Here is a 22,758-nt window from a genome sequence, read left to right as displayed (position 1 = left end):
GAACAATGAAATCCAGGTCGAGGTGGTCTCAAATAGAGATGAGGAACTTGTTGGGAACTGGAGTAAAGGTGACTCTTGCTATGTTTTACCAAAGAGACTGGTGGCATTTTTCCCCTGCCCTAGAGATTTGTGGAATTCACAACTTGAGGGAGATGAGGTAGGGTATTTAGCAGAAGAAATATCTAAGCAGCAAAGCATTCAAGAAGTGACTTGGGTACTGTTAAAAGCATTCAGTTTTAAAAGGGAAACAGAGCATAAAAGTTTCGAAAATTTGCAGCCTGAGGATGCAACAGAAAGGAAAAGCCCACTTTCTGAGGAGAAACTCAAGCCAGCTACAGAAATTTGCATAAGTAATGAGGAGCCAAATGATAATCACCAAGACAATGGGAAAAATGCCTCCAGAGCATGCCAGAAACCTTTGTGGCAGCCCCTCCCATCACAAGCCTGGAGGTCTAGGAGGAAAAATGATTTTGTGGGCCATTGCTTGACCCCTTGCTATGTACAGCCTAGGGACTTGGTGCCCTGCATCCCAGCTAGTCTAGCTATGGCTAAAAGAGGTCAAGGTACAGCTCAGGCCATGGCTTCAGAGGGTGCAAGCCCCAAACTTTGGCAGCTTCCAGGTGGTGTTGACCCTGCAAGTGCACAGAAGTCAAGAATTGAGGTTTGGGAACCTTCACCTAGATTTCAGAGGATGTATGGAAATATCTGGATGTCCAGACAGAAGTTTGCTTCTGGGGTGGGGCCCTCATGGAGAACCTCTGCTTGGGCAGCATGGAAGGGAAATGTGGGGTTGAAGCTTCCACACAGAGTCCCCACTTGGATACTACCTAGTGGAGCTGTGAGAAGAGGGCCACCATCCTCCAGACCCCAGAATAGCAGATCTACAAACAGCTTGCACCATGCATGTGGATAGGTACCACAGACTTTCAATGCCAGTGCATGAAAGCAGCCGGAAGGGAGGCTATACCCTGCAGAGCCACAGGGGCAGAGCTGTCAAAGACCATGGGAACCCACCTCTTGCATCAATATGACCTGTATGTGAGACATAGAGTCAAAGGAGATCATTTTGGAGCTTTAAGATTTGACTGTCCCACTGGATTTCAAACTTGATTGGGCCTGTAGCCCCTTTGTTTTGGTCAATTTCTCCTATTTGGAATAGCTATATTTACCCAATGCCCATACCCCCATCATATCTAGAAAGTAACTAGCTTGCATTTTATTTTACAGACTCATAGGCAGAAGGGACTTGCCTTGTCTCAGATGAGACTTTGGACTGTGGACTTTTGAGTTAATGCTGAAATTAGTTAAGACTTTGGGGGACTGTTGAGAAGGTTTGATTGGTTTTGAAAAGTGAGACCAGGAGGTTTTGGAGGGGGCCAGGGGTGGAATGATATGGATTGGCTGTGTCTCCATCCAAATCTCATTTTGAATTGTAGCTCCCATGATTCCCACATGTTGTGGGGAGGACCGGTGGGAGATAATTGAATCATGGGAGCTGATTTCCCCATACTGTCTTCATGGTAGTGAATAAGTCTCAAGAGATCTGATGGTTTCATAAGCCTTTCACTTGGCTCTCATTCTCTCTTGTCTGCCACCATATAAGATGTGACTTGATTTCCACCATGATTGTGAGGCCTCCCTAACCATATGGAACTGTAAGTCCATTAAATCTCTTTTTCTTCATAAATTACCCAGTCTCGGTATGTCTTTATCAATAGTGTGAAAATGAACTAACACAATCTCTTTGGATTTTCAGAAGTGTAAAATAGATTGAATACAGAAGCAGAAAAATATGAAAAGGAAGCAATTAAGACTATTCCAGAATCAGTGGAAAACAAGAAAATTCAAATTCAGGAAGCAAAACACATTGCAAACTCTTACTAAAAAGAAATTCAGGCTTCTGCTTCCAAACAAGATTGAGTAATTAGGACCATCTAAATTAGCCAGAAAGCAGACAAAATGTATTGTTTTCAAGCCATTAGCCATCAGGCAACAAGGACAGTATCCTTAAGAGATGAGAGACAAACAGAATAAACTGTATAGTTGCCCCAGATTAGCACCTTTGAGAGAAATTTTAAACCACAGTGAAGGTAATGGGACCCCAGCTGAAAAGAATAAAGAGAGCAGAGGGGAAAAAAATTCAAAGAAATAATAAATAAAAGCTTTCCAAATTTGGCAAGAGACATAAACCTAGAGACTCAGGATGAGTGGATCCCAAACAGGGTAAACCCAAAAAATCCACACCAAGATATATCGCAGTGAAGATTCTGAAAACTAAAGACAAGGGAAAAATCTTTAAAGCAGTGAGAGAAAAATTCTTAACTATGGAGAAAAACATTTAGAGTGAAAATGGATTTTTCATCAGAAACCATAGAGGGCAGAAAGATGTAGCAAAACTTTTTTCAAGTACTACTAGAAAAGATCTGTCAAACTTGAAATCTATATGCAGTGAAAATATTCTTCAGAAATGAAGGTGAAACTAAGACAATAACAGATAAAGAAAAACTAAAAGAATTTGTCACTATTAAAAAGAATAGCTAAAGGAAATTCTCCAAACAGAAAGAAAATAATAAAAAGAAACTTGGAACATCAGGAAAAAAGAAAAAGCACAGTAAGCAAAAATGCATACCTTTCTTTATCCTCTTGAGTTTTATAATATCATAGCCTTTCTTCATCCTCTTGAGTTTTATAAATTTTGTTTAAAAGTTGAAGCAAAAATTATATCATCTGATATGGTTCTAAGTGTATTTAGTAGAATATATAAAATTATTATAAATGGGAGAGAGTAAAGAGATATAAATGTGGTGAGAGTTCTATACTTTCTATACTTCTCTCTGATAAAATAATGACATATCAGGAGATTGTGATAAGCTATGCATGGATAATGATATCAAAAGGAACTATTAAAAATAGCTATTTAAACAAATACAGTTAAAAATATAGATATAGATGAGTCAAAATAAAATTCTAAAAAAAAGTGCTCAAGTAACTGATATGAAGACAAGAAAAAGAAAACAGAAACAAAAAACAGAAGAAAAAAAGAAAGTAAAAAAGAAAGACTGAAATCCTAACATGTCAATAATTACATTAAATGTAAATCATCTAAATGCTGGTCTATAAGAAAAGCATTTCAAATGTAAATCTCAAATGGATTAAAAGTAAAAAAGTAGGAAAAAAAATACCATAAAAATACTAAGCAAATGAACATTGGAGTCATTATAGAAATATCAGAAAATGTAGATTTTAAAGCAAAAATTATTAAAATAAATTTTAAAAGGGCATATCCTAATGATAAAGAGTTAAAATTCATTAAGAAGATATAAAAATCCCAAATGTTTATGTACATAAAAATAGTTTCAAAACACATAAAGCAAAAATAATACATAAGAGATTACATGTATTCTACAAGATTTTCATGTATTGTTCATGTATTTTCTTCTACAAGGAGAAGGAAACAAGTTCACATTATAGTCATATAATCTAATATTTGTGGGTGTTTTATTATACTTTAAGTTCTAGGGTACATGTATACCATGTGCAGGTTTGTTACATAGGTAAACATGTGCCATGTTGGTTTGCTGCACCCATCAATTCATCACTTACATTAGGTATTTCTCCTAATACTATCTGTTCCCCAAACCCCCACCCACCAACAGGCCCCAGTGTGTAATGTTCCCTGCCCTGTGTCCATGTGTTCACATTGTTCAACTCCCACGTATGAGTGAGAACATGCAGCATTTGGTTTTCTGTCCTTGTGATAGTTTGCTGAGAATAATGGTTTCCAGCTTCATCCATGTCCCTGCAAAGGACATGAACTCATCCTCTTTTATGGCTGCATAGTATTCCATGGTATATATGTGCCACATTTTCTTAATCCAGTCTATCATTGATGTACTTTCAGGTTGTGATGTTAGGGTGTCGATTTTAGATCTTTCTTGTTTTCTCTTGTGGGCATTTAGTGCTATAAATTTCCCTCTACACACTGCTTTAAATGTGTCCCCAGAGATTCTGGTACATTGTGTCTTTGTTCTCATTGGTTTCAAAGAGCATCTCTATTTCTGCCTTCATTTCATCATTTACCCAGTAGTCATTCAGGAGCAGGTTGTTCAGTTTCCATGTATTTGCGTGGCTTTGAGTGAATTTCTTAATCCTGAGTTCTAATTTGATTGCACTGTGGTGAGAGACAGTTTGTTACGATTTCTTTTCTTTTACATTTGCTGAGGAGTGTTTTACTTCCAATTATGTGGTCAGTTTTAGAGTAAGTATGATGTGGTGCTGAGAAGAACGTATATTCTGTTGATTTGGGGCGTAGAGTTCTGTAGATGTCTATTAGGGCTGCTTGGTCCAAAGCTGAGTTCAAGTCCTGGATATCCTTGTTAAGCTTCTGTCTCACTGATCTGTCCAATATTGACAGTGGGGTGTTAAAGTCTCCCATTATTTTTGTGTGGGAGTATAAGTCTTTTTTTAGGTCTCTAAGGACTTGCTTTATGAATCTGGGTGCTCCTGTATTGGGTGCATATATATTTAGGATAGTTAGCTCTTCTTGTTGAATTGATCCCTTTACCATTATTTAGTGGCTTTGTCTCTTTTGATCTTTGTTGGTTTAAAGTCTCTTTTGTCAGAGACTAGGATTGCAACCCTGCTTTTTTTTTTTTTTTTTTCCATTTGCTTGGTAGATCTTCCTCCATCCCTTTATTTGAGCCTATGTGTGTCTTTGCACATGAGATGAGTCTCCCGCATACAGCCCTTAACCAATGTGTCTTGACTCTTTATACAATTAATTTGTCAGTCTGTGTCTTTTAATTGGGGCATTTAGCCCATTTACATTTAAGGTTAACATTGTTATGTTTGAATTTGATCCTGTCATTATGATGTTAGCTGGTTATTTTGCCCGTTAATTGATGCAGTTTCTTCATAGTGTCAATGGTCTTTAATTTTGACATGCTTTTGCAATGGCTGGTACCTGTTGTTCCTTTCCATGTTTAGTGCTTCCTTCAGGATCTCTTGTAGGGCAGGCCTGGTGGTGACAAAATCTCTCAGCATTTGCTTCTCTGTAAAGGATTTTATTTCTCCTTCACTTATGAAGCTTAGTTTGGCTGGATATGAGATTCTGGGTTGAAAATTCTTTTCTTTAAGAATGTTGAATATTGGCCCCCACTCTCTTCTGGCTTGTAGGGTTTCTGCCAAGACATCTGCTATTAGTCTGATGGGCTTCCTTTTGTGGGTTACCTGACTTTTCAGTCTGGCTACCCTTAACATTTTTTCCTTCACTTCAACCTTGGTGAATCTGACAATTATGTGTCTTGAGGTTGCTCTTCTCAAGGAGTATATTTGTGGTGTTCTCTGTATTTCCTGAATTTGAATGTTGGCCTGCCTTGCTAAGTTAGGGAAGTTCTCTTGGATAATATCCTGAAAAGTATTTTCTAACTTGGTCCCATTCACCCCCTCACTTTTTCCGTTACTTTTATTGGTACACCAATAAAATGCATATTTGGTCTTTTCACATAGTCCCATATTTCTTGTAGACTTTTTTCGTTTCTTTTCACTCTTTTTTTCTCTAATCTTGTCTTCTCACTTTATTTCATTAATTTCATCTTCAATCACTGATATCCTTCTCCCACTTTATCGAATCGGCTATTGAAGCTTGTGCATGCATCACAAAGTTCTTGTGCTGTGGCTTTCAGCTCCATCTGGTCATTTAAGGTCTTCTCTACACTGTTTATTCTAGTTGCCATTCGTCTAACCTTTTTTCGAGGTTTTTAGCTTCCTTGTGATGGGTTAGAACATGCTCCTTTAGCTCAGAGAAGTTTGCTATTACCGACCTTCTGAAGCCTACTTCTGTCAATTCATCAAACTCATTCTCCATCCAGTTTTGTTCCCTTGCTGGCAAGGTGCTCCAATCCTTTGGAGGAGAAGAGGTGCTCTGGTTTTTGGAATTTGCAGCATTTCTGCTCTGGTTTCTCCCCATCTTTCTGGTTTTATCTACCTTTGGTCTTAGACGTTGGTGACCTACAGATGGGGTTTTGGTGTAGATGTCCTTTTTGTTGATGTTGATGCTATTCCTTTGTTCATTAGCTTTTCTTCTAACAGGCCCTTCAGCTGCAAGTCTGTTGGAGTTTTCTGGCGGTCCACTCCAGACCCTGTTTGCCTGGGTATCACTAACAGAGGCTGCAGAACAGCAAATATTGCTACCTGATCCTTCCTTTGGAAACTTTGTCCCAGAGAGGCACCTGCCTGTTTGAGGTGTCTGTCAGCCCCTACTGGGAGGTGTCTCCCAGCCAGGCTACATGGGGGTCAGGGACCTGCTTGAGGAGGCAGTCTGTCTGTTCTCAGAACTCGAATGCCATAGCAAGAGAACCACTGCTCTCTTCAGAGCTGTCAGACAGGGATGTTTAAGTCTGCAGAAGCTGTCTGTTGCCTTTTGTTCTGCTATGCCCTGACCCCAGAGTTGGAATCTAGAGAGGCAGTAGGCCTTGCTGAGCTGCAGTGGGTTCCACCTAGTTTGAGCTTCTCAGCCACTTTGTTTACACTGTGAGCTACTCAAGCCTCAGCAATGGTGGACACCCTTCCCCCTGTCAAGCTGCAGCATCGCAGGTTGATCTCAGACTGCTGTGCTAGCAGTGAGCAAGGCTCCATGGGGGTGGGACCCACTGAGCCAGGTATGGGAGGGTATCTCCTGGTCTATCAGTTGCTAAGACCATGGGAAAAATGCAGTATTTGGTCAGGAGTGTACCGTTTCTCCAGGTACAGTTTGTCATGGCTTCCCTTGGCTAGGAAAGGGAAATCCTCCAACCTCTTGCACTTCCTGGGTGAGGCATGCCCTGCCTGCTTCAGCTCACCCTCCATAGGCTGCACCCACTGTCCAACCGGTTCCAGTGAGATGAACCAGGTACCTCAGTTGGAAATGCAGAAATCACCCATCTTCTGCATCGATCTCGCTGGGAGCTGCAGACCGGAACTCTTCCTATTTGGCCATCTTGGAAGCCAACCACCATAATCTAATATTTGATATGCATTACTTTATAACTAATAGGGCAAATAGAGGGAAAACAGTAAGGATATAAAAGATCTGAACAATGCTATCAGTAGACTCAAACTAAGTAACTTTTATTCCCTCTGCCCAAAAACAGCAATACACACCTTTTAAAGTGCACAATGGATATTTGCTAAAAGAAACCATATTCTGATCCATAAAACAAGTCTCAATAAATTATTTTGAATTCAAAGGATACAGATAATACAAAGTATATTATCTGACCCCAGTGAAATTAAATTAGAAGTCACTAAGAGAAAAAACTTTGAAAAATTCCCAAATACGTGGAAACAATACCCTTTGAAATAATCCATGGATCCAAAAAGAAATCAAGAAAAAAATTAATTATTATTTTGAACTGAATGAAGATGAAAACATAACATATCAAAACCTGTGAGATGTAGCTAAAGCAATACCTATAAGGAAATTGATAGCACTGTCTATCCATATTAGAAATAAAGATATTATATCAATGACCTCAGGATCCACATTAAGAAACTCAGAGAGGATAACCAAATTTAAAACAAAATAAATAAAAATAAGGAAACAAATATCAGAGCAGAAATCAATAAAATAGAAAACAGAAAAACAAGAGATAATCAATGAAATAAAAATCAAAAGATTAATAAAATTAATATCCCTTATCTTATGAATAAATACAATAAGATAGTAAGAACTGTGATGGTTCTGAGGTTTCATAATTCTTACAAGCTATAAGTTAGCCTGCCACATTTTTCTGGATACTAGTAGAAAACACTCTAGAGTCAGAGATAAAGAACAATATTTATTCCTCACAGCAAAAGCAGTAACCAGAGTATCAGCATTTTTGTGCAATTTCTCTGAGCCCCAGTAGGTGTTAGTGACACCTATCAGCCAGGTGATACCTGCACACCCAGCCAGTTGTGCTTCAGGAGAGAAATCTTGAGCTTGGGAACCTGAATCTTTTATAATGGGCAGTAGGCATCCCAGACCTTTGCTCCAGAGGGAAACATTATCTTTACTATTCTAGACAGTCGGCATGTCTGTTATTTGCTTCAGAGGGAGACACTAAAATTCCCCAAAACTGGATTAAGAAATTTATATGCAACGCATATAACACAACCCACAAAGTTTTCATACCTAAATTCTGTAAATAATTCCTAGAAAAGCATAAGATAAATACAGACAAATTAGTAGGAAAATGGATAAAATTATGAACAAGAAATTCACTGGCCAGGCGCAGTTGCTCATGCCTGTAATCCCAGCACTTTGGGAGGCCAAGGTGGGTGGATCACAAGGTCAGGAGTTTGAGATCAGCTTGGTCAATGTAGTGAAACCCCGTCTCTACTAAAAATACAAAACAAAAACAAAAACAAAAAACTAGCCAGTCATGGTAGTGGGCGCCTGTAATTCCAGCTACTTGGGAGGCTGAGGCAAGGAGAATTGCTTGAACCTGGGAGGTGGAGGTTGCAGTGAGCTGAGATCCCTTCACTGCACTCCAGCCTGAGCAACAGAGCGAGACTCTGTCTCAAAAAGAAAGCCACTGAAGCAGAAATAGAAATGGACAATAGGCATAACGGAAGTTGTTCAAAATTACTAGTATTCAGTGAATTTTAAGGTGACTAACTATACCTAGATACACCCTTTTATATCCAATAATTTTGGGGAAAAATTTGGCTGTACCAGACACTGTAAGGATGTAGGGGACTAGAAGCCTTATTCCCTGTTAGTAGTGATGAAATCATTTTAAAAAGCAATTTATCAATATCTAGAAAAATTGAAAATGTGCATACTCTAAAACATTTTCCTACATGAAGAAATGAGACACAATAATACAGCAGATCTTCAAATAATGACACTTTGTTTAACTTCCTTTCATTATGACACTGATGAAAAAAATCGATTCCCAGTTAGGTCCACCGTCTGTGTGCAGTTTGCACATTCTTCCCATGTCTGCATGAGTTTTATCCAGCTATTCCAATTTTCTCCCACAAAGATGTGCATATTAGGTAAACTGGCGTGTCTAAATTGTCCCTGTGTGAGTGAGTGTGTGAGTGAGTGCTTCCTGCAATGGAAGGGCATCCTCTCCAGGCCTGGTTCCTGCCTTGCCCCTGAGCTGCCAGGGTAGGGTCCTGCAACTTGGGACCCTGAACTGGAATAAGCTCATTGGAAAACTAATGAGTGGATGAATACAAAATTATTGTAAAATCAAAATGTGTAAAGTAGATGATAATCATGCAAATGCATGACAATAAATGACAAGGTACGAAAGCACTCAGTAAACCCACCATATTTGTTACTGCTTGTGTTTTAATTTTGTGGTAATAGGAAGTGCTCCTTACAATTTTTGCTTTGCAAACACTTATTTCTTGATTAAACCTACCACCACAAGACCCTGTCACTCACTGATTCACCAAAACTAAAGTAAGTCATTATCTTACTTGTTTTTATTAAATTTTCCTAAATGTATGTATAGCTTATACTGCTTTTCCAGTGTTGCATAGTGGAAGTGTTTGGGGTCTTCACTGAGAAGTTTGATGATGTTTTTATGATGAGAAGAATGCCATAGAAACTAAACTCCTTTTTATATCAATTCACCTGTGCTGAAACTGGTTTCCTTATGTCCTTTCAATTAAAATCATACTTTCCAATAACGTGCCAATGACATTAAGTGAGGACTTGTGCTTATAGTATTGTTTGCCATAGGAAAAAAGAAAAAAAGAAAAGAGAAAAGGAAAGGGAAAAGGAAGAGGAAAAGAGAAGAGAAGGAAGGAAGAAAGGAAGGAAGGAAGGAAGGAAGGAAGGAAGGAAGGAAGGAAGGAAGGAAGGAAGGAAGGAAAAAAAACACACACACACACTTACATAACTTTCCATCAACTGATACATGGATAAATGCCAGTGAATTCATAAAAATGGGACAGTATATGACAGTGAAACTGTATAACCTGCAGTAAATATATATATATACACACACATATGCATACACACATATAATACACATGTGTATATACATGATGAATCTTATGAAAATAATTTTGCATAAAATTCAAGTCCAGTAAAAATTTAAACAGTGTAATGGCATTTATTTATTTACTAATTAGAAAATATATATGTAGTTAGCAGAAATTTTAAAAATTTACAAAATTTAAATATTTTAAAAATTATAACCATCAAACTAAATAATGGTAACATCTGAAAAAGAGAGAGAGAAATGCTATTGAAGTGAAATAAGTCAGGCATTTCAACTGTTTTGAAAGTGTTTCTTAAGCAGGGTGTGAATATGCAGGTGCACAGGTAATATTATACCTTTTGTGTTTATGAAATATTTAATTAAAAATTTGTTTCAGAAAAAAAAAACTCTGAACAAAAAGTCATGATTATATTATTAGCCAAACCAAAATACGGAATAATTTAAAGTAAGAGACATCATATAAGAAAAATAAACTCCAGATACCCTTGCTGACTGAGACATTTTCCTTTGAGTAGACTGATTTCAAAAACACAGAAATAAATTTTTTAAGTATCTACCTAAGAGACATAAAAACATACATCTACACAAAGATCTACACACAAATATTCGTAGCAGAATTATTCATAATGGCCAAAAATTGGAAATGACCCAAATGCCCATCAATTGGTTGAATAAGTAACAAAATGTGATGGGTCCAAAAATGGAATACTATTCAGCAGTAAAAAGGTATTGAATACTGATGTATACTACATGTATAAATCTTAACACCATTTTGGTAAAAACAATTTTTTTAAAGGATACTAATGTATATTTAGAAGAAATAAATTCTAGTGCTCTATCACGCTATAGGATGACTATAATCAACAATAATATATTGCACAGTTTCAAAGAGCTAGAAGAAGGATATTAAATATACCCAATACAAAGTAATGATCAATGTTTGACATAATGCATATGCTAATTACCGATGTAGAGTACACGCTCTATGTATCACAACATCACTATGTATCCCATAAATATGTACATTGTGTCAATTTAAGAATGTTTAAATTTTTTTATTAAAAACTTTTTTAAAATTATAAAAGGCCTGACACAACAGATCACATATTGTATGATTCCAATTATATGAAATGCAGAAAAGGCAAATCTATAGAATCACGAAATAGATTAGTGGTTTCCAGGGGCTGGGGGTAGGGAAGGGGATTAACTGTAAGTGGACAGAAGGATCTTACTGGGGTGAGGAAAATGTGAAAATGTTCTAAAAATGAATTGTGATGATAATTGCATCACCTGGTATGTTTACTAAAAAGCTTCGAATTATATACTTAAAAATCAATGAATTTTATAGTATGTAAATTATTCCTCAATGAAGTTGTTAAAAAGCAAAGAAGAGGACAGGGCGCGGCTCAGGCCTGTAAACCCAGCACTTTGGGAGGCCAAAGTGGGAGCATCATTTGAGGTCAGGAGTTCGAGACAAGCCTGGCCAACCTGGCAAAACCGCATCTCTACTAAAATACACAAATTAGCTGGGCATGGTGGTGCATGCCTGTAATTCCAGCTATTTGGCAGGCTGTGGTGAGAGGATCACTTGAGCCAGTGGTGTGGAGAGTGCAGTGAGCCAAGATCGCACCACTGCACTCCAGTCTGGGTGACAGAGCGAGACCCTCTCTCAAAAAAAAAAAAAAAAAAGCAAAGAAGAAAAAATTACATTTTTTTCCAATGGATTTCAAATATGCAGTATGTTCTATTGATATATCAATAACTTTTACATAATCACAATATTCTCAATTCCTGTTTGATAATTTTCTGAATCTTAGTAAAAGTGATGGAATAGCTGTCAGATAATGGGAGAAAAATGAAGATGAGAAATGGAGGGAAGTTTATGATCACTGACATTCTCAGCTCATATTATGGAAAATTAAGTGATAGTCTAAAGCTGAAAAATTGAAATATAGAGACTTGAAGATGAAAAATCAAGATATAGAAGTTTAATAGATTAGAATCATTATCAATGGAATATCAAAAATTAATAATTCAACTTAAAAATTAGGAGGAGAGTACCACAAATTTCTGGTCTTTCAGGGTATAGAGACATTGTATAAAGTTTAATGTTGATAGATCAAGGTACCAAAATTTGAGCTTCATGGATATGTATTGAATCACCAGATTAAATAAAAATGAAAATAATTGAAGAGGTAAAACTCTTTGTGTGCACTTTTCTAGATATCTTTATTTACATAATTGAGACCATCTGCATGTGTATTTCATGGTTTTGCTCATTTAATATATCAATGGGAAACATTTTATGTTTTTTTCTAAATATAAAATACATATTATTGTACAGAATTTGAAACAATATCAAAAACATGCAAAGTAAAAAATGAAAGTCATTCATAACCCCGAGAGGAAATAACAACTACAAATTAGATTATGATGTAGGGGCATATAAAAGTATATACTCCTTTACCCTTTTAAAAATTGTATTATGCACATTTTCCTATTCCCTTAACTTTTCTTCAAAACTGTACATCTAATGGCTACATAGTATACCATCATTTGGTTGTATCATGATTTAGCCAACCCCTGTTTTTTTCCAATCTTCCTTTATTAAAAAGAATTCGCTAATGAACAGTTTTGCATCTCAGTGCTTTTCTATATCTCTATTTCTTAAGAACAGATTTGCACAGAAAACATTGTGTCAAAGGTTATAAATCTAAGATCCTTAATATTTACTCCAATTTATTTCCTAATCTGCAATGTCTGAACATTCACGTTTCAAGAGACACTAACTAATAATGGATATTAAATTTTTTCTTTCAAATTACTTACCAGTTTGATAAGCCAGAAAGTCTTTAATTTAAATTTATTACTAATGAGAATTAATGTATTCTTTTTTGAATTTTTGTACAGCTTTAAAAAAAATACCTGCTGCAATTTTTAATCTTTTTGTTTTCTAGGGTTCACAATATTTATTATTAATTTGTAAAGATTATTTTATATTAATTAATTATATTAATTTTTGGCCTATCATGTATGATGCAAATACCTTTTTTCTTATCATTTGTAATTCAATTTCTATTGACCTTTTGATGTTACACCTAACTTTTTATGTAGTCAAATTTGTCGAATTCTTCTCTGTTTTTCTGCTGTTGCTCTTTTGCCTTAGAGATTTTTCCTAAAGTCAATATCCAATACGTATTGACCCAAATTTTATTATAATTTACATGCAGCTTTGTCAACTTAATGCTCTAGTTTACATGAAATTTACATGTGTTTAAATAAAAAACATACGTGTAGCTATTTTTTTCCAAAGATTAAATGATGGTCCAGAACCATTTACTAAAATTTTCCTGCTGCCTTCTTTGGTTTGAATTGTGGCCCTTATCAAACAGTAGTTTTTTTATATATAAGTACTGTATTTGTCCTTGAAGTACCTCTACTATTTTATTGCCCAATCAGTCTATTTTTATGTAAGTCCTACAGTTTCAGTAATAAGGATTTGATGCATTTTAAATTACATTTAATAGATACTATTTTGAAGTGCTTTCTCCAGGCATACATTATCTGTTAATCTCACATTAATATCACATTCATTTTATAGATGAGGAATAGTGAATTCAAGGAAATTAACCTCCTGTCTAGTACAAGACAGAGTCAGGATTTAAACCCAGACATGTCTAATTCCAAAGCCTGTACTCTTAAATACTTTTCTTGTCTTTTACTTATTCCATTATATCTTGTCATCAGTCCTAAGCATTTTATATTGTATTGCTATTATGTTTTCTTATTTTGTCCATTATGTCTTCTAATCATTGCTGTTTATAAGAAAACTAGTGGTATTTTTATATTATTTTCTATCCAATTAACCTATTGAATTTTATTTTTAGTTAATTATCTTGGAGTTTTAGTTAGGTAATCCTGCTGTCAGCTGTGAAAAATGATCTTTTGCTTTCTCTTTTGCAAAGTCTTTTTAAATGTATGTACATTTGATGGTGGTATATAATTAATTTCTCAACCATTCTACTGACTGTGAATATTTAGATTGTTTTCAGTTGGAATGAAAAATCACCCATTTCTCTGTTCCTCTGATTGTCATGTCCTTGAGGGCTATTATTAAGAGGGCAACCTTAATGCATATCCCCATGTTTGTGTCACAAAACACTACACTGTGCATTATGGAAAATGGGTTTTAAATGAACATTTCTTGGCTTTAGAAAATGTCCGTTCTTTCATTGAAGATCCAAGTGATACTTCTTCCCTTCTGATTACAGTCTGCCTTAAAAGAAGCAGAAATTTAGGCGCACTGAACATGGTAAAGTGAACAGTCCAAAATGGAGAGTAGGGTCACTGTACCACACAGCTCATCTTCACTGATACAGCATGAGCTACATTATGGTATTTGCATGGCTGTGACTGACACACTATTTACAATGTTACAATCTGTGCACATGAGCAGATTACAATCTAAACTCACACTTCTCAACTTTTGTGATTTGTATCAACTGACAACTCAGGAAGTGTGATGTTGAAAAGCTATAGTTTTTCCAAAATGTTATACAGGAAGCATGTACTTTCTTTTTTATACTTAGGCACATGTCATAAAAACCGATTCACGTTTAGGAAAATTTTAGTATATTCTATCCTCTTATTGTGTTTCTGGAATAGTTTATGGAATATTATAAAACTTTTTTCCATCTCTAAAACACTAGTTTTCATAATACTTCTATTGCTTCGTAGATCATTAACTCAGGAAATACCTATTCATTCAACAGCAGAAAGTGTTGAGTGCCTACCATATGCCAATCATTGATCTATGTAGAAGAACCTGATTGATCAGCAGTAAAGAAGACTATAAAAGCCTTGCCTTTATAGGGCTTATATTCTAGTGATGAAACAGTGATGAAAACAGACAAAAAATAGAGCAAAGTCTGCACCGGAGAAAGAAAAAGTAATGTGGAAGATTATATTTTCCAAACATGGAGAATATATTTATATATACCATTACACATATTCTTCTTACAATGTCACGTTCCCCTCCTCCCTTGAAGCTGGGTTAACCTTTGTAATTCCCTCAACTAAGAGAATGCAGCAGAAGTGACACTCACTGACTTTCCAAGACTAGATCATAAATGGTCATATGGCTTCTACGTGGCTAACTCTCTTCCTGAGGACATCTGCCTTTGGAGCCTTGAGCCACCATGTAAGAATTCTGATTACCCTAAAGCCACCATGCTGGAGAGTCCCTATAAAGAAAGATGACTAAGGAGACCCAGGTGTTCTAGTGCCCAGTTTCTTTAGTCTTCCCAGACCAGGTGCCAACCATGTAAGTGAAGGCTAAGAGACGACCCCAGCCACAGCCACTGTATGAATGCAACATCATAAAATACCCAGAGCCAGAACCACTTAGTTGAACCATTTTCAAATTCCTGACCTCACAGAAACTGTGAAAAATAATAGTTATTGCTGTTTTAAGTAGCTAAGCTTTGGTGTAATTGCTCACACAGCCATACCAACTGGAAGGAGCAGGGTAAAGGAATATTGAGATAGGAGAAGGTTAGATTTTACTTTGATATTGAAGGTCGGCTTCTCTAAGTTTTTAAAATTTGAGCAGAGAAAGAAAATGTGGCACATATACACCATGGAATATTATGTAGTCTAAAAAAGAATCAGTTCCTGTCCTTTGCAGGGACATGGATAAAGCTGGAAACCATCATTCCCAGAAAACTAACACAGGAACAGAAAACCAAATACCGCATGTTCTCACTCATAACTGGGAGTTGAACAACGATAACATATAGACACAGGGAGGGGAACATCATACACTGGGGCCTGTCAGGGGATGGGGGGCAGAGGGAGGGATAGCATTAGGAGAAATACCTAATGTAGATGATGGGTTGATGGGTGCAGCAAACCACCATGGCACATGTATACCTATGTAACAAACCTGCACATTATGCACATATATCCCAGAACTTAAAGTATAATAAAAAAAATGAAAATGAACAAGAAAACTTAAGAAGGCCTGTATATATCCATGGAAAGAGAGTTTCAAGCAGAGGAGCAGCAAATAAAAACATCCTGAGGCTGGAGATACTTGGCATAGTAGACAATCAGCAAGAAGGTGTGTTGCTGGTAGGAAGTAGTCAGAAGAAAAGTGGGTGAGTGGATGGGAAAAGTCATGTCATATAGAGCCTTGGAGGTCCCTGAAAAGTCCTGGGATTTTGTTCTAGGTGTAATGGGAAGCTCTTGAAGGATTTTGAACAAGAGATTGAAGCTCTTCAAGATCCAAGAGATTGAAGCTCTTCAAGATTGAAGATCTTGAAGGTTTTGAACTCTGATTTATGTGTCAAAAGCACCCTTCTGTATGACTTCTTCCCCTGCGCTCTCTTTCCCACTGATTTGCTCCAGCCACACCAACCTTTTTTCTATTCCTTCAGCATACAAAACTCTTTCCAGACTTAGGTCTTTGAGACTACTATTCCCTCCGCCAGCACCTGCCTCCTCATATCCTCAAATGGATGCTGAACCAAACATTCCTTGGTCTGTTTATCCAGCCTAAAATATCAGGCCACATCAGGTGACACTTCCAATCACATTTCCCTGTTTTTACATGTTTATGGTGTGTTGCTCCTTCTCAAATATAAACTCCATGGCGAGAGAGACTGTGTCTCTCTTGCTTTTTGATACATACACAGAAATGTAGAACAGTGGTTGAAATAAAGTAAGTGCTCCACCAATATTTGCTAGATAAATGCATGAACAACAATATCTTCTGTAGACATTATGAGAGGAAGAAATACAAGGTATGAAAAGATAATGACATGCACCATTAATTTAGAGAATTTTATATTTTATTTTTCTCCAATTTTTTATTTTTGCTTCTTTTTTTGCTGGACTCTATATTCTTATTTGCCTCATGCATTACAAGGAAAATATCTTCATTTGTTTGACTATACACATCTCACTTTTAATTATAAAATTATTTAAATATTTATCTTATGAATAGATTCTAAACAAGAGAAAAACTTTAATAAATATTCATAGACACTTTTAAATCTAAATATCTTTGGAAATATTTTAGGTCTAGTACTCCTCTACTGTATTACATGACATTTGTTAAAATTGGGTGAATCAAATACATATGGTGTCGGATTTTGTAAAACTCATTTTGATTTTAAGTGGTAAAAAGTACTCATTTAGTAAAATCGAACATCAACATTATATGAATTGAGCCTACAGTAGTAATGAATTACAGCCCGACCCAACATTCATGTCTCTACCCTTTGCTGCCTCAGGTCCATACCTAAGATGATGTCGAAATCAATGTATTGTGTTAGAAATTGCCAGCACATCCACACTATCGTTAAAGGATCTCATTTGCAAGATCTTGAAGGTTTTGAGCTCTGATTTATTTGTTAATAGTGCCTTTCTGTATGACATGTTCCCCTGCACTCTCTTTCCCACTGATTTGGTCTAGCCACACTGGCCTTTTATCCACTCCTTCAACACACAAAATTCCTTCCTGACTTAAAGTCAGGTAGGGTTTCATAGAGGTAGGGTTTCACAAACTTGGTTTATTTTACTTGTAGTAAATTTCCAAGTTATCAGAATCAAACTTAAATTCTGTAAACTTCATATCATAAAAGATTATAAGCAAAAGAGGCTTTTGAGCCATCACAAATCCTTGGGAGCTTTCAAGATTTTCTCTGTCCTCCCACTAGCTGCTAGGCCAAGTGGTGGGCTTGTATTAGTAGTTTCATTTTGTGTCCCCAGAACAAAGAGTGAGCATTCAGAGACAGCATGGGTATTATAAACCAAAGTTCTGAATATCAACCCAAAAAGGAACATTTGTGAGCATAACTCCACTAGCTTTCAAAGCAATTGAATAAAAACCAATAGTTTCTATACTAACTTAAAGCTATCTATGGGAATATTTGGCTCATTGTTTGTTAGCTAGAAAAAGCTACAATTTTATTTTGTTATATACATCACGTCCCATACTAGAAGTCTTCATTTTGCCAGGAAAAAAAGGTTGTGTTACTCCACTACGGTACATGTTATAGATTAGCTAGTGCCAAGCTCATCTTATAGTTCAGTATGAATAGCCTAACTGTAGTTTCAGTGCAATGGACACTGAATGACAATGAAATGCATTGTTAACAAATACTTGTAAAAACAACTATCAAATGATTTGTTGATTTCCTTGTCAGTATTATGCAGATATGGAGTAATGTTCATTCAGCTATGCTCAAGAAGTCATTTCTTTCCCTTCAAATACGTTTCCCATTTGCTTGACAATGACTAAAATTATATTGAGGAGAAAGCTGTTTATTGTAGCATTACTTAGAAATATCAAAATGCAAATAACTCTTGGAGAAAGAAGACCTTGACCTAAAGTTCCACAAAGGCATAAATTACTGACATCAAATCATTTATTGAAAGAAGTAGGAAATGGCCAGGTGCAGTGGCTCACGCCGGTAATCCAGCACTTCAGGAGGCCAAGGCGGGCGGATCATTTGAGGTCAGGAGTTCAAAACCAGCCTGGCCAACATGGTGAAACCCCAACTCTACTAAAAATACAAAAATTAGCTGGGCGTGATGGTTGGCATCTGTAACCCCAGCTACTCGGGAGCCTGAGGCAGGAGAATTGCTTGAGCCCAGGAGGCAGAGATTGCAATGAGCCAAGATCGCACCACTGCACTCCAGCCTGGGTAACAGAGGGATACCCTGTCTCAAAAACAAACAAACAAACAAACAAAAAAAACAAAGAAGAAGAAGCAGCAGAAAGTCAGAAGAGGTCATGAGTACTTTGGTGCGTGAAGAAGGAGACAAGGGATACAGAAAAGGGAAGTTATTTTGCAAGGGACTAACCTCTCCTACTTTAAAACTTTGCCAAATTATTAAACTGGCCACATTGATGTAGAATAACTACTTCTTAAAACAAATAGTGTCTGAGTTAACCAAATTCTCTATATTTAAAAATTTTTCAGTTTGTTCTTTTTTGATTTAAGTAAAGCCATATTTTTTAGATTCAAAATCATATATGGTGTTGACTTACACAGTTTTATCTTTCTTCGCATGTACACAGTTTGTCAAAAACTGGTATAAAATTTTCCATTCACTTACGTAGTTTTAATAAATATAATGAACATAAATATGTATTTATTTATGTTGTTCTTAATTCACATTGACACAAATAGATGACTATGTACTTGCAGTACTGTATGTTAATATACATGCATAGGACCTCCCCCAACTGAAAGGCTCCATAAAATACTAAATATTCATTACCTAATTGCATATTTATGCTTATTCCATGCAAAAAAAAAAAACAACCAAATGCCTTCCCCATTACCATTAGCTAAAACCCCCAATATAATTGCAGCAATTATCTTGGAAGGAAAGGAAGATCCAAGGAAGGAAGGACGGCTGATTGGCTATAAAATCGTAAATCAAAGAAACAATATATATTTATATGTAAGAGGACAGAGTTCAAAACATATACAACAATATATAATCTAAACATACTGAAAGTCACTACTGACCTCACATGATTTAAATGAAAAAGTTGTATTTATAAAGACCCTTACAATAATTTGGCACACCATGGTGATGGAGTAGAATCAGTGCTGGATTTGGATTCCCGGGAACTGGATTCAGGTTCTGGTCTTACTCCTTGCTAATGATCTAAACACTTGAGCTCTCTATATACATTTCAGTTTCTTCATCTATAAATAAAAAGCCAAAAGAGGTTAAGATAAGCTTAGATCTATACCCAGTCTTACCACTTTCTAACTCAGTAATCTGGCAGAAACTACATAATATTTCTAGTTTCCTCTGACATAAAGGACTAATCACAGAACTTCATTCACTAAGTTGTCATGAAGTTTCTGAGAGGTAATACATGTAACATGGTGACCATGGGTCTTGGTGGAAGGAAACATTCAATAAATGCAAAGTATCATTATGCTATTGAAGGGCTATACGAAAAGCTGCCCTACTAACCTTAGAGTTTTCTTGTGAGGCTCAATCTCTAATAAAGTTTATAAAAATCTATTACACACGTAACTATTTTAAAACCCATTACGGACTGACCGTTAGTTTTATATTTGTTCATATTTAAGTTAATTTAACTGATAATGGAGTATTAATGCTCTGAACATACAAAATTTGAAAATGTGTTAGTCATGAATGTTTGCAGGCAAATCTGCTTGTGACTTAATTACCTTTCCATGTTAGAAAAGGAAATATTAAGTTTAAAAATTCCAAATTAACTATTGTAAATGAAGCTTTATGTGTGACTTGAGCAGGAAAGACTGGCTTCAGGCCAGGCCCAAATATTAAAATCCCTTTTCCAACTAATAAACCTACCAATTCCAAATCCAAAGCATGAAAATTAAAATTGACCTGGGAATTTAATGTCAGGAATTTAAAAACATTTGCTGAAAATATCTTAACTGACCTAGTTTAATAATTTTATGTGATTATAAAATACATGGCTTTTATTAGATTATTTCAAAATCAAGCATTGCCTTTTCAAATTAGTTATTATTGTATACATCTATACCTATGTGATTTCAGAGAAAATATATACTTTAAGTTAAAAATCTAACCTTAAATATTTCAAAATATGTTATATTTTCTGTGAGTTTTCTAAACTATGTTCAATTTCCAAAAAGATGTATTTGATATTTTATTTGACAGCTATCTCTATGTATGTGCTTTAAGGCCAAATTACTTTTAACATTAGAGAAAGGGCCCAGATTTTCTGAACTGCTAACCAGTAGATTTTCCAAATAAATTTGGTTAAAAACATCACTGAAGATGTATGAAAATATCTAGCATTCTGTATGAATTAAACATTTGTATAAGTTTAATGAATATATTAAATTACATATAGTATCTGATATATTCCAAGTGTTGAATGTCTTGAATTATTTTATTTGTTTTTCTAGTTTTTAAATTTTTTATAAATCTCATTTTATCCTTCATAGCATGTTCTATTATTTTATTAGGCAATAAAATAGCAATATCTATTTAGGGAATAGAAATCTCTTGATTCCATGACATATCATTAGAATTTCTACACTACAGGTTTACGTCAATGAATGATAAATTTTTGGTTCTTGAAGATGTCCAACTGGCGTATAAAAACCAATTGTCAAGATAATAACTTGGATGTTTCTCAGTATTCACATTTGTTTTTATTTCTCTGCCAAAATCATATATTTATCTCTTAGGGGGAAATCATGTTAATGAAAATAAGCATATGTCTTCATGTCCAAAAGCCAGAACTCACAATGCAATGATAAAGGAAATTAGAGTGTATGTACATTTATAAGAATTATCATTGATGTGCATTGCTTCCATATCTCGTTTTTCCTTTCGCTTTTTTAAGAGGCTGTGTTTTTATGAGTGTATCCTGAGTGAGTCAGCTCAAGGCAGCTGCTCTATTTCCCTCAAGTTACAAATCCAGGAAGCAATGGGCACTGGAAAGGGTGGCCATCAGAGGACAGGGCGACCTTCTTACACAGACCACTCAAATTACGCTTTGTAACTGCACTATATATGAAATATTGATAGTGTACACAGCTCAGATATAGAAATATACATAAGATTGTGGAAAATAAAGTCCACTTTCTTTTAAGTATTTTTATTAATGTTTTCCCAAAAATGCTGTGGAAATGAAATAAAACATGCAGATTTGTAGGATTAACTCTAAGTAGCCAGCTATTCTACTCATTGTGTGATGAAACCCTAATAATCACTGACCATTGTTATAAGCCACTACAACTTGCTATTGTAGCTATATTTCATTCAATAAACCGAATTACAAGATTCTTGAAGGCAGGGACTGTGATTGGTTTGGGTAGTCCAACCCAGGGTTTAAAATTAGGACTCACACCTTTGTACATCAAGCTATAAAAGGAACAGGGGATGCCTCAGTTATGGGTAACAGTTTTTGGTGGATTTTGATTTTTATATTTTGGTTTATTTTATTTTGAACATTAAAATCAAACTTTAACCTTATTTTAATCAAAGACATGTAATCTTTATGTCCTTGACAAATTAAACATTGAACACTTCTTTTAGAAATGTTTTTCATTAAAAAAAGATGTCTCAATTTATCTTTCAAGGTCAGTCTATATTACACTCCAGATATTCCTCAAAAATTCTTGTGAATTATGAGATTTATAATCTAACTGAAATGCTCTTCTTAATAGGGTTTATTTTTAATAGGATGTAGACTAAAACTATATGGCAATTGAGCAGAGCATTATGAAGCACCATATGGGCTTCTAAACTGAGAAGATGATACACATGGGTCCTGCCAACTCTTCTCTGTCTCTCCTTCCCCACCTGCCAGTCTCCCTCCACATCCTGAATTCTGTCATGATATTGAATGTCTTTGGTGAAAAAATTACTTAAGTAGTGGTCTCTGTATTTTTCAATTAACCTCTTTTAGTGATGAGTTGGAGAAGATAAAAAGAATCCTAACTTTCTTAAAAATAAGTGAGCTGGTTCAAGTTACAGGACTATCAACATATAAACTTTCCCAAACGAGGTTAAGAGGTAACCAAGCAGTTAATGACCTGAGCATAACTGGCAACGAAGACTGGGCGATAAACAGATACTACTGAAATTAAAGCAGGACAACTTGCTCAGAGCAGCAGCAGGACTAGCCCTGACAGATAGTGGTAAACAAAACTAACTGAAGTACAATACAGCTGTCTGGTTTCCGTCCTCTGTTTATGGTCAAGATTTAGTATCTTTT

At 35.7% G+C, this 22,758-nt stretch overlaps 2 protein-coding genes across 3 annotated transcripts in view; both read right to left on the bottom strand.

Moving 5' to 3' along the window:
• Positions 1-22,758, bottom strand: part of NEUROD1 (neuronal differentiation 1) — a 1,109,848-nt gene that overhangs the window by 880,199 nt on the left and 206,891 nt on the right. The gene's annotated exons all lie outside the window — the stretch shown is intronic.
• The window catches only part of PDE1A (phosphodiesterase 1A), a 473,087-nt gene that overhangs the window by 410,571 nt on the left and 39,758 nt on the right, over positions 1-22,758 (bottom strand). Inside the window, exon 4 of one of the 2 annotated variants that reach the window (XR_007718098.1) lies at positions 19,574-19,711. The gene's annotated coding sequence lies outside the window, so the exon portion shown is untranslated. Of the gene's footprint in view, positions 1-19,573; positions 19,712-22,758 lie in introns of those variants that run through there. The other variant, XM_050750562.1, reaches the window with a different exon arrangement.

Source organism: Macaca thibetana, chromosome 12 (assembly GCF_024542745.1).
Source record: "Macaca thibetana thibetana isolate TM-01 chromosome 12, ASM2454274v1, whole genome shotgun sequence".
Lineage (NCBI taxonomy): Eukaryota > Metazoa > Chordata > Mammalia > Primates > Cercopithecidae > Macaca > Macaca thibetana.
This window is presented reverse-complemented; position numbering and strand designations above follow the sequence as displayed.